This window comes from Pantherophis guttatus, chromosome 8 (genome assembly GCF_059756535.1).
Source record: "Pantherophis guttatus breed Tessera chromosome 8, ASM5975653v1, whole genome shotgun sequence".
NCBI lineage: Eukaryota > Metazoa > Chordata > Lepidosauria > Squamata > Colubridae > Pantherophis > Pantherophis guttatus.
The window spans coordinates 67,921,994-67,935,393 of NC_142070.1; the positions used below are offsets into that span (position 1 = coordinate 67,921,994).

The 13,400-nt window shown below is 39.6% G+C and overlaps 1 protein-coding gene across 3 annotated transcripts in view; it reads right to left on the reverse strand.

The window, feature by feature from the left end:
* NDST4 (N-deacetylase and N-sulfotransferase 4) overlaps positions 1 to 9,074 on the reverse strand; it is a 160,853-nt gene extending 151,779 nt beyond the window's left edge. The window contains exon 1 of one of the 3 annotated variants that reach the window (XM_034411404.3): positions 8,202 to 9,074. The gene's annotated coding sequence lies outside the window, so the exon portion shown is untranslated. Of the gene's footprint in view, positions 1 to 8,081; positions 8,161 to 8,201 lie in introns of those variants that run through there. The other 2 variants (XM_034411406.3, XM_034411405.3) reach the window with 2 other exon arrangements.
* Positions 9,075 to 13,400: the final 4,326 nt, after the last annotated feature.

The following is a 13,400-nucleotide window of genomic DNA, read 5'->3' on the forward strand; positions in this document are numbered from 1 at the left end:
TGTGGGCGTGGCTTGGTGGGTGTGGCATTACTTGGTGGACGTGGCTTGGTGGGCGTGGCAGGGGAAGGTTATTGTAAAATCTCCCTTCCCATCGCACTCCAGGGGAAAGTTACTGCAAAATCCCCATTTCCTCCCAATCAGCTGGGACTTGGGAGGCAGAGAATAGATGGGGGCGGGGCCAGTCAGAATTTTTACTACCGGTTCTCCGAACTACTCAAAATTTCTGCTACCGGTTCTCCAGAACTGGTCAGAACCTGCTGAAATCCACCTCTGGACTAAATAGGACCCTGAAGAATGATGACATATGAGAAAGAAAGCAGCCTTATTCTCATGGGTCTAAATTACAGAGAATAGATTTTATTTAAATAAGAGTAAAATTGAGCGGTTTGGAGTCCATTTTCAATAACTACCAATGGCAACTGTTGAGGAATACTCAATGTCTCAGTTTCCTAAATTGTACTGGGACCAGTCAACAAGCTTTCCTCCAGTTTTAGGGCTTTATATGTTGCATCATTGTTGTGATTAACAAAACAGAATACAGTATGTATTTTGCCCCTTCAGAACTAAAAACCAATTCCTGCAATAGAAAATTGGCTGAGTTGAAGGATAAACATATCCGTAAATTATTCCTCCAGGACTAGAAATATTGTGTGAGGTAAATCAGAATGCCTCACACCCATTTAGCCATTTTAAGCTTTCTGAGATATGTTACTCAATTTCTGGCTACTGCACACTACTTCTGCCACTGATTATGTTCACCACACCCTATTACATTTTCAACTTCTTTGAAAGATAAAGTCATTCTCAGTGTATCAACACTGTGTTGGATTGCTGCATTTTCCAGCACACTCTTGGGTGCTATTAAAGGATGCCAAATGTTCTCCTTCACACATTTCATGGCATTCAAAAGCTGATGCTTTGTTCTCTATCGCTTTTCTATTAGGATTTGCTTAAAGTGGAAAAAAACAACACATTTGATATTGCTTTGCTTTAGACTAAACATCTTTAGCCAATCCATATTATGACCACAAAACTGTATAAAAACAATTGAAGGAGATAGTGCTCCTTTCCTTCTCCCATTAGTGAAGCTTGCACAAACATTTTGCTACTAACTGCTATTTCTAAATACAGAAGTGGTATTTCAGTACATTGCCAAAGATATTAGCTGCATAATAGCAAAGAGATTTGAATGGCCAATCCCATCACTAGGGAAAGAAAAAAAGCTGATTTTGGCTTCTGGATCTGATTTTAGATTTCAAATTATTTGCATATTCAGATACATATTTATTTATGCACAATGTATCATTGGCAGTTAGGCATTGGCAGAAGGACCCTATCCTGCTTATGTACCAAAGTTGTGAGCATCCTTGTTTATCATGATCATTGCTCTGATCAGAGATAAAAGACAGACCCAGCCTAAGGCTAAACAGTTTAAGAACATGTCCCAGTCTAATTCCGGCGAATAAGGCACCATAAAAATACTCAAGAAACTTTGAGATCTACTTTGACAGAAGAAATTTGTGGACATAAATATTTCTTAAAAACAATGAGAATAACATTAGAGAGAAATATAGTCACTCTGATTTTTCAAGGATTCAGGATTTTTTTTATAGGCAGCTAGACATTAAAAGTTATGATTTTTTTACAGTTGTAACCAAGGTGAAGAATCCTCATCAGGTGGATCTATAATCACAGTCTTTCACTGAAATTTAATTTATGGACACATTTTACCTAATAAACAGTTAACATCCAAGTTGTCTCTTTCCAAGTACTGATTTCCAATCTTAGCTTCGTAGACGACCTCCCAAAACTCCCAACTGCTGTGATAGATCGATAGGGGTTGAGAGCCAATATCATCTGGGATCCAATATTAAGTGCCATGTTCTGAGCTGATTTCAGCAACTGCACTTCAAGTTCATCAATAATTGTTCAGAGTATCTGCACTCAATGGTTTATAAGTAGATACATCTGTATGCGTAAGATTCTGTCACCAGGAATCAATAGTATTATCACTAGTGGGTTGCTTCCGGTTCAGTCCGGTTCTATAGAACCGGTAGTAAAATCGGCAGGAGGATCTGCCCATCTGCCCAGACATCATAAATGACAATCTGCGCATGTGCAGAAGTGCACGTGACCCAGTACGAACCGGTAATAAAGGTAAGTAGAACCCACCCCTGAGTATTATCATCTCATTGTCATGAGCCGCGGTGGTGCAGTGGTTAGAGTGCAGTACTGCAGGCTACTTCTGCTGATCACCAGCTGCCAGCAGTTTGGCAGATCGAATTTCACCAGGGTCAAGGTTGACTCAGCCTTCCATCCTTCCGAGATTGGAAGGATTGAAGAATGAGTACCCAGATTGTTGAGGGCAATATGCTGACTCTGTAAACCGCTTAGAGAGGGCTGTAAAAGCACTATGAAGCGGTATATAAGTCTAAGTGCTATTGCTGTTGCTATCTCACATTCCTTTCCATGATCAGCAGACCTCCCTGTAGTGCTAAAGTTCTGAGTATAATTGTCTAAAACTACCAAGTCTACTTAGAATAGCAATATTGGGTGCCTCTCAACTGTCTAGACTGTAAGTGCGTAGAAGTCCCTATAACTTCTAGAGCAGGGCTGTTAAGCTCCCAGCCCACTGGCTGGATGTGTCACGAGGTGGCCATGCCCATGCCAGGTTTAGCAAAGGGGAAAAAGTACCGCTACGTCACATGATGCTGCCGTGATGACGTGAGCTTGACACCCCTGTTCTAGAGTAATTATTCTGAAGAATATATGACCTGTTATATAATATACAGAATTTTATGCACACAAATTAAATTATAGTTATGCACAAAGTAATATTGACCAGTAGGTTGGAATTAGGGATTTGCTAAGTAAATTCAGTACAACAGTTCCTATATAAAGTTTTGTTTCCTCATATTCAAAGAATTCACTTGCGCATAGTACAACTCATAAAAATACAGAGGCTTTCCATAAATACAGTAATTGAATAGGTCTTTCTCACTCCTTAGGAATTGTACTTGCAGGCGAGTTATTAATGCATCACCACTTAAAAAAGCAGCTCCCAGACTATTGGAAATGAATATGTGGAAACAGTCCAAATTCTTCAGCAAAAATATAAATAACTTATTTGTGGGTAGTTGAGTTGGTGCAGGTTATATGGCTCTTTGTTGCCTAAGAGCCTAATGTGTTATGAATCTTTGCTTTCTAAGGTACTTCTACTTAACCTAGTCAATTCCACTTTACTATGTTCAGAAAAACAGAACTTATGTATTATGGATAAAAAATTGTTTAATCCTTACCATAGTAGTATTACTAACTAATTCCCTTATAATTTTCTTTACAAGGGGAAACATTTCATACAGTTCTGTGAGGCAAAAGAAGAACAAAAAAGTTTTGGGAATAACTTTTTCCCTATTTCACTACCTGTAGACCTTATTCTTGGGAATATCTGAGGAAAGCTAAAGAAGAAAAAAGTGTATTTCCTACCCAACTCAATTGAAAGTACAGATACTAATATCTGAGCTCAAGATTTCCCTTACATTGTCCATATAAAGGTAAAGGTTCTCCTCACTCATATGTGCTAGTCCTTCCCGACTCTAGGGGATGGTGCTCATCTCCGTTTCAAAGCCAAAGAGCCAGCGCTGTCCGAAGATGTCTCCATGGTCATGTGGCCGGCATGACTAAACGCCAAAGGCACATGGAACGTTGTTACCTTCCCACCAAAGGTGGTCCCTATTTTTCTACTTGCATTTTTTACGTGCTTTTGAACTGCTACGTTAGCAGAAACTGGGACAAGTAACAGGAGCTCACCCCATTATGTGGGACTAGGGATTTGAACTGCTGAACTGCCGACCTTTCGATCGACAAGCTCAACATCTTAGCCACTGAGCCACCACGTCCCCATTTACTGTATTTGTCCGTATTTACAACTATACAAAACATAACCACTAAAGCAGGAGCAGTCTATGTGGACCTGCCCTCATCTAAACATGTTTTCCTGGGAAACCTATGGAATAAAATAACCTATCTGAAGACTTAATGTTTTTGAATGTAAAGCAATGTAAAAGCAAGGTACTTGCAACTGTGTACAAATAGTTGTTAAAACTTTTCTCCTGTTTTGTTTTAGTAGGCATCATATGCATATTTTTCACTGTCTCTTTTTATGGGTTAGATTCTACTTTTGTATACAATGATACTAAGGGAATTTGCTCTTCCTTTCTTTTTCATGGGCATATACTGTTCTGCATGTCTTTTGTATCATGAAAGTAGAATATTTTCATCCTTTCCTACTGAATAAAACCATGCTACCTTCTCATTAACAGAAATGACGGATTTGCCAATATGAAATATAAACTCTTCCAAGACTAAGCTCAGGTACAATAGCATGCTTTTACATAATGTTTTAATGAAATTCAGCCCAGATATCATTCTTTCCAGCAGCAATATCCGTCTGGTCTGGCTCCCAGCCAGCCATTAAGTATTTGATTTTGCTAGTTGAGGCTCTATCGAATTTGAAAATAGGAAATGACAGCCCCTGTTTTCCTGAGCTATATAAAAATTTAACTGTCTGTTGTATTTCAAAAATCCAAATGGAACATTATATTATCTATAAACACACAATTACACTTTACTAGCAATTGCCATACTATGTAACTAAATTTTCAATTGGAAGAAAAGATAATGATATCTACAAATTGACAAACTAAATGAAATCCAGCTGTATAAACTGTCTAATCTTTGCATTTGCAATGCCAGAAAAAAAGACCCTCAGGCCAAACTTTACATATCACAATTCATGTGTATTTTCCTACAGAGAGATTCATTCTATTAAGAAAATGACTGCAGTTGCACATTGTGTTAAGATATTGTTATTTTAACTATAGTTTGTGAGCAAGCCATAGTAGCTTGAGAGAGGGAGACAGAAGGGAGAGAGGGAGAGGGAAGGCGAGAGAGAGGGAGGGAGAGGGAAGGGAGAGAGGGAGAGGGAAGGGAGAGAGAGAAAGGGAAGGGAGAGAGGGAGAGGGAAGGAGAGAGAGGGAGGGAGAGGGAAGGGAGAGAGAGAGGGAAGGAGAGAAAAGTGAGGGAGGGAGAGGGAAGGGAGAGAGGGAGAGAGAAGGAGAAAGGGAGAGGGAAGGAGAGAGAAGGGAGAGAGGGAGAGGGAAGGGAGAGAGGGAAGGGAGAGAGGGAGAGGGAAGGGAGAGAGGGAGGGAGGGAGAGAGAAGGGAGTGAGAGAGGGAAGGAGAGAAAAGTGAGGGAGGGAGAGGGAAGGGAGAGAGGGAGAGGGAGAGGGAAGGAGAGAGAGGGGGAGGGAGGGAGGGAGAGAGAGAGAATGAGAATATTCAGCCAAATCCTTATTTTCAGGCAGTGATTTATTTTTAGTATATAATCCAAAATATATTTATACTAATGAAGATTCCCATTTCTTCATAGGGTCTAAATTTTCAGTACAGTATGTAATACGCTGTTTAAAATTTAGGTTAAATTTTGAAAAGATCAACTCAGCCCACCAAGGTTGACCTTAATAATTATGTCCAATGAGATACCTGGGGGTCAAATACTTCTTAGACACAATAGGAGTACTCTGGCTCAAAATAAAAACAATACTCCGATGTCTTGCAAACAGGAAGACCTAAAATAAATTAATTTTTCTATGGAAACAGAAATATTTGTCTTGTACACATTCTTATTTTATTTGGAAAAGTTTTCAAACACTAAGAGGAATTTTCCAGGAGAGAAAAAAAAACTCATTTTAATTAATAATATTGGATGTTTTGTTTAAAAAAGTCTGCACTGTGGACAGCACAGTGCTTAATGGTTCCACGTTAAAATCTTAAGTAATGCATGATACGACTTGTATCATGTTATTTGAAGGAAATCATACCAAATTGATAGGTGGCATATAAATTAAACAAACAAACAAATATCAAGTTTGCTGGGTCTTCCAAATATGCTTTAAACTTCTGCCTTAACAATAATTTAACCTGCATATATGCAAATCTATACAGTCCCTGTGAAACAATACAAATACTAACCTTATGAAACTAATCTAATTACTGAGTAGAACATTAATGTGGACATCTTTCCACTATGACCTTTATTGTCCACAAGTTCCCAAGAGACACATAGTGGAAAGTTATGGAACGTGTAATTGGTCAACACTTGTCGTAATAGACATTTTGCCACTGCAACAGTGACCGAGGACATGTCTCCTGCAGGTAAATCATGCCACAGGAATTATATTTACTTTTACCTACGACAAGAGATTGTTAGTTTCTTGCATCCATTTTTAAGACTTACTTTGAAATAGATTTTCCAAACATTGCATCATAACAGAAACTAAGGAAACTGATGACCACTTTATCAAACCATCCAGATGATGTGACAGCATCTAGACTGTCTGGAAGTGCTTATTGGAGGCTGCTGATGTTATGAGTTGTTTATTTTAAGGAGCACTTGTTAAGATATAATTTTGATAAAGATAAATGGGAGTTAATGGCAAGCTAGTAGCGCGTGACTCGGCCATTATAATTTATATTTAAGACTAATCCACAGACTTTAATTCTGCCATAGAGATGAGATAGCGATAGCAATTCAGTAGCACTGTGAGATGCACTCACTCTGTGTCAGGTGGTGCTAAAATATGAATGTTTGGCTTTCTAATGACCATAAACTTGTGTTGAGTATCTAAAAGTAGCTCTAAATCTAAGAACTGGTGGCACAGTATGCTGCAAGTTTAGTTTTGGGCAGAAATGTTGAATACAACTAGAAACAACATTTACATAGAATCTCTACATTCATAGCAATTGGAAAGTCATTCATAGGAATTGGAAAGTTAAAGACTGCTTTTCACTTTGATAAAACTTGGAACTATACTATAGTCCTCTTCCAACACAGTGGAATTTCTTCAGAGTAGGTGATTAATCTGTCACAGACTGTATTCCAAACAGATTAACAAAGAGAAATAGTAACTCTCAGAGTCCTGGATCAAGAATTCATTGTTTAAGAAAGAGATATTGGAGGGGGGGGGAGAGGCTTCTAAGCCATCCTTGTAGCCAGTCAGTTACAAATAAGTCCCATTATTTGAGAAACATTGAAACTTAACATCTGACTGATGTGCAACATGTAACTTAGGCTGCGGTGCTAATAGGAAATTAAAAGCAATTACATTATTTGGATTTTATACTTGTTCAGTAGTTTCTCTGGAAGAATGGGAGACTAGCATACAAAGAAACACAATTTCTCTAGAAGTCTTCAAGACTGACTATGGATAGCAAGATTCCATTCTAGGAACATCACCGCCAATCTTATTTTATTTATTTACTTACTTTAATTTCTAACGGTGGCAGCAACTACTTGAACCAAGACCAGGCTGCTACAATATCTGCTTTCTTGTATAATGAGAGAACTATACTTTTTCTTAAAATCTTGAACATTTTTTTCATACAGTCTAAACATTTGCTAAGTTGCAAACATGGAACATCAGTTTCTCTCAACATCCCATACAGTCATTATTTAACTACATAACCTGTGGAACCCCAATAAATATGCTTGTTTGGCTTTCCTACCAGGCTCAGTTATCAAGGCAAACAGATTTACATAGTTATTGTTCCAGGTAAACATAACTTTTTAAAAACCTGCTTGTTTTTTTTTTTTTTAAAAACTGGGTGGGAATGTGGCTCATTCAGCTGTGTGATAGGACAACCAACACAAAATGCAACTTTATTCAATTTTCTCAAGATTTCTCCCAGACTCTGTTTTGTTCTCTCCTTTGCAGCTAAGATAAGTAAGTCTACATTTTGAACCTCAGAGTCCACCCAGACAAGTAATCAAAACAGGAAAAAAAAGACATATTTAATTCATGATCGCTATAGGAAAAAATAAATATATTTATGATCACTGTTATTATATCAGCTGGAGGGGAAAACTCCGTCTCTGACAATTAAATGCAGAGCGTCAGAGCTGCCACCACCCCCCACTCCTCCATCCCAGCTCCCCAGTATTTATTTATTTATCTATCTATTAAATTTTTGTTCATTCTTTTATTTTCTTTCAAAAAAAAAAAAAAAAGCCTTCCGCTTTACTTGAGTTATCCCTGGAGGAGTTGAAGGCAGGGCGGGTCCAAATAAATCCATCCCGAGTCGCGTGTGGCAACTTGTCTTTAAACCACCACGTCCCTGTGCAAAACTGCAAAATAAGCTTACCCAGAGAGATGCTCGTTTAAAAGTAACGGTCTTAAAAGAGGGGAAGCGATGCCTTCTCTCGATGCCTTCAAGTAACGTGCTGTAGGAGAGTTTCTTTCTTTCTTTCTTTCTTTCTTTCTTTCTTTCTTTCTTTCTTTCTTTCTTTCTTTCTTTCCTTCCTTCCTTCCTTCCTTCCTTCCTTCCTTCCTTCCTTCCTTCCTTCCTCTTTCTTTCTTTCTTTCTTTCTTTCTTTCCTTCCTTCCTTCCTTCCTCTTTCTTTCTTTCTTTCTTTCTTTCTTTCTTTCTTTCTTTCTTTCTTTCTTTCTTTCTTTCTTTCTTTCTTTCTCGTCCTTTCTTCCTTCCTTCCTTCCTTCCTTCCTTTTTCTTTTCTCTTCACTCACTCCGCGTGTTTGCTCTCCGGCAGCCTTTGCCCACCGCGACTTTAAAGAACTCTCCCCTGGAAGGTCCTCCCTACTACTCCATCTCTTCCTCCGCCGAACTCCTTCCTTCCTTCAGCAGCGCGGTCACATTTTACCGCTATGCCCTGTCTTCTTTTCAAAACAAGTCAGCCTGGGAAGGATTCAAGCCGCCCTCCTTTTTGCCTGCCTCTCGCTCATTCATTCTCACCAGCACGCCTTGGAGGAGGAAAAAAAAACCAAAAATGCCGTTTTCTTTTCTTTCTTTTTTTCTTTTGGACCTCGGAATTACACCAGGGAGCAGTCTCGGCACAGCAAGAAGAAGCTGTGAAGAGGGGAAAGGGAAAAAAAAAAAAGAAGAAGGGCTAGGAGAATTACTTAATCACCCGTCTAACAGCTGCTGCTGCTGCGGCTGTTTTCTTTCGCCTTGCCTAGCTATGCTTTTTTCCCCCTCCCTGCCTCTCTCTCTTCCACCCCTCCACCCCCCATGTCTACATAGGAATTATAGAGGCGGCTGGGAGGAGGAGGAGGATGATGGGCAGAAGCCGCCCGTTCCTTTCAGCTAATCACCCTCAAGGTTTTCAAGGACTAAAGGAGCCGCTGTGATGTCATGCTGACTCTCCGGACGAGTGTGGAGTTCTACGCGCAAGCAACACACACACAGATTTCCGACAGAAGGGAATTCGGCGAGAGAGAGAGATCAACTAGATTCCGCTCACACCCTCCCGCCGGGGGGATCGATCGCTCGAGGGATGGATGGATGGATGAGCCGTTCCTGCAGGATTTGCATCAAACCTGTCATTGTAAATGTTTGGGAATCCACCGCCCTGCTTAACTTGGCTTGCCTTCGATCCTGGAGTGAAAATGCCACTCGCGGGGATTTGGGGGAGAGGATGCTTTCCCTGCCTGCCCCCCCCTTTTTAATTTTTTTAAAAAAAAGACGGAAATGAAAAGTTTGAAGAGTGATTTTTTTTTTATTCCTGTCACCCCCCAAAAAATAATAATAAAAAAGACAATTGCGAAGCGTTGAGGGTGGAGCTGGCACAGAGTGGAAGAATTCTACTTTGACTGAGATTGACAAGATGATGGATAAGCGTTTGTCAGAAGTGGTGTAGGGTATCCTGCCTAAGCAGGATAGAGTTGGACTAGAAGACCTCCAAGGTCCCTTCCAACTCTCTTAGTGGCTAAGGCGCTGAGCTTGTCGATCGAAAGGTCCGCAGTTCAGCGGTTCGAATCCCTAGGGCCGCGTAAACGGGGTGAGCTCCCGTTACTTGTCCCAGCTTCTGCCAACCTAGCAATTCGAAAGCACGTAAAAAATGCAAGTAGAAAAAATAGGGACCATCTTTGGCGGGAAGGTAACAGCGTTCCGTGTACCTTTGGCGTTTAGTCATGCTGGCCACATGACCACAGAGACGTCTTCAGATAGCGCTGGCTCTTCGGCTTTGAAACAGAGATGACACCACCCCCTAGAGTCGGGAACGACTAGCACATATGTGTGAGGGAAACCTTTACCTTAGATATTAGAAGATGCTACTGATCTTGCGCAGAATTTGAAGGATTATCACTCCTTCGATCTAGAAATTATAAATTCTTCAGGTTTAAATACCAGGCAGGTACGGGGATTCACAGAGGGGTTCTTCCTTTCCTTAATGAATATACTACAGGTAGTCCTCAACTTACAACAATTCATTTAGTGACTGTTCAAAATTATAATGGATGGCACTGAAAAAAAGTGACTAAGGACCATTTTTCACACTTATGACCTTTGTAGCATCTCCATGATCATGTGATCAAAATTCAGACTCTTGGCAACTGCTTCGTACTTATGACCATTGCTGTCTCCCCAAGGTCATGTGATTTACCTTTTGACAAGCAAAGTCCACGGAGAAGCCAGATTCACTTAACAACCGCATTACAACCTTAATCAACTGCAGTGATTCACTTCACAACTGTGGTGAGAAAGATCATAAAATGGCGCAAACTTCACTTCACAAATATCTCACCTAACAATAGAAATTTTGAGCTCAGTTGTGGCTGTAAATCAAGGACTACCTGTAACTGCTTTTTTATGCAATGTCCTCATGTATGATCTTTGTCTCATCCCAACTAATAACTGAGCCTAAAGTTCTATGATATCCATTATTTCCCACTTCTCCTGATAAGACCTATCTCATTACTTCCTTCATCATCAGTTGTTGTTGACATAGTCAATGGGGAAGGGGGATCTGCCAGACCCTTTTAGTTCCTCAAATCGATGTCTTCCCCATGCCCTGCCTTTGATGCATTCCTTCCAAGGTCCTTTGGGCTGGGGAGCCAACATCTGGCTTTTTACAGAAGTATCTGTGTATGGAAGCCTCCCTGGTGCTTTCTATACCCTTTGTCAAGCTTCTTTTAAATGTAGGTTTTCTGGTCCCGAAAAAGAGCATTAAATGTGTTATTTGAACACCAGTTTGATATTCTTTTGAAAGACTGTTTGAATCCTGGGCTGCACAAAAGGTCAATTTATATTGGGAAGGAAAGTTGGGTTCTGCCAGTTATATATGTTTCCGATTCTGCCATTATTAAGTATATTACAGGGGAGGGTTTTTTTTTTTGATGCTTCAGATGATAATGAGTTTCTTAGAGCCAGATCTTTACTGTTTTACTACTTTTATTAATTCTTGAACACTACACTGTTGCCCTGACTGGTTGATGCTCTCAGGTCCAGTTCCCTTGGGTATTGTGTGTATGTGTTGTGCAATACACCATAGGAGGATCAGCATAATTTTACCTATTCCATTCCAGCTGCTTCTTCTGGGTGCCTTTGGACAAGAGAACTGAAAGTTTGTTTATTGGTCACTTTCACAGTCATGCCCTTACAGTGTACCATTGCTCCTCAAGCTTCATTTTATGAACTTTTATATAAAAAAAAGGATGTTGAGATGCTAGAAAAAATGCAGAGGAGAGCAACCAGGATGATTAGGGGACTGGAGGCTAAAACATATGAAGAACGGTTGCAGGAACTGGGCATGGCTAGTCTAGTGAAGAGAAGGACCAGGGGAGACATGATAGCCGTCTTCCAATGTTTGAGGGGCTGCCACAGAGAGGAGGGGGTCAAGCTGTTTTCCAAAGCACCTGAAGGCCAGGCAAGGAATAATGGATGGAAACTGACCAAGGAGAGATTCAACCTAGAAATGAGGAGGGACTTACTGATAGTGAGAACATTCAACCAATGGAACAGAAGTTGCCTTCGGAAGTTGTGGGAGCTTCATCACTTGAGACTTTCAAGAAAAGATTGGATTGCCATTTGTCAGAAATGGTGTAGGGTCTCCTGCTTGAGAGGGGGGGTTGGACTAGATGACCTATAAGGTCCCTTCCAACTCTGTTGTAAACCTTATTCTGTAAGGTTGTAATCTTAAACCTTATTTACCCATGTCCTTTTTTTTTTTCCAGAAAAAGCACAAGGGAGCAGTTGTCTTAGCAAGAGCATTGGGAGAAGCCCCTCCTGTTTTGTCCTGTTCTCCCTCCTTTCCTTCAGTGTTTGCCATCTGTTAAGCAACTTGACAGATCACTAAAGCTTCCATTCAATCTGTCCCATCCTTTTTCATCCCCACTTTAGAAAGAGTGATTGGTGATTGTTTTCATACCAACCTGTGATGCTTGGTGGCAGGGAAAAGACATTAATTGCTCTCCTTAACTTCAGAAAGAATCTGGCTGCATGGCACCTTCTCTGACTAACATTTGAAAAGAAAAGAGGCAGAACAGCTTTTCTGATGAAGTGAGATACAGCTCGCAAAAAGCTTTTGCCTTTTGATGAAACTTGTTAATCGGAAAAGGTGCTACCAAAGTCCTCATTTGTTGACACTAGTATAGACTGACATGGCTTCCTCTGCTACAATGTCCCCTTAATTTGGCACTAAAGTAGTAAAAATAGTGCTAGTCATCAGCTTCATTGCTATCATAGAATAGACTGACATTAGACCAATAAAATTTAAGTTGGTATACTTTTCTGTCAGTTCAAGCAGTAGTGAATAGGAGTATAATATGCACCAAAGACAAATTTTAGTAGCTATTTTTATTGTTTTCATTGTTTTAATTTCTGTGAGATTCCCTGAGTCCTTTGGGAGAAGGGCGGTATATAAATATAATAAATAAATAAATAAATAAATAAATAAATAAATAAATAAATAAATAAATAAATTCCTTGTGTGTCCAATCACACTTGGCCAATAAAGAATTCTATTATTCTATTCTAATTCAGCCATAAAGAAGAGCCCAATGTCTCTGCACCATCCCAAAAGGTTAAATGATAAAACTTGAATTTGGGACAGACTATATAAAATATATACTGTATCATCATCATTCTGATACTGTTAAGTCTGCTATTCTCTATAACCTTATCACAGATAATAAGATTTGTACTGTCCATGGTATGAGTCAAATATACAGAAACTTAATACGTGAGCCATTAGAATTGCAGGTCAAATATTTGTCTCTGTCTTCCCTAAAACTGATGTGGTCTAAACACTTTTAACTAAAACTGCTTAGATACTTTGGTTTTTTTCAAAAAAAAAGAGTATTTAAAATGGTTTATTTATTTATTTATTTATTTATTTATTTATTTATTTATTTATTTATTTATTTATGGGTTTGATTTATATGCCGCCCTCTTCTGGAGACTCAGGGAGGCTTACAATGCGTTAAGCAATAGCCTTCATACTTTTGTATATACCTGCTTAGTAGGGCTTTCAGGCCCCCCCCAAGCCGTGTTCTTTTTTTATACAAAGTCAGCTTATTGCCCCCACAAACTGGCTCCTCATTTTAC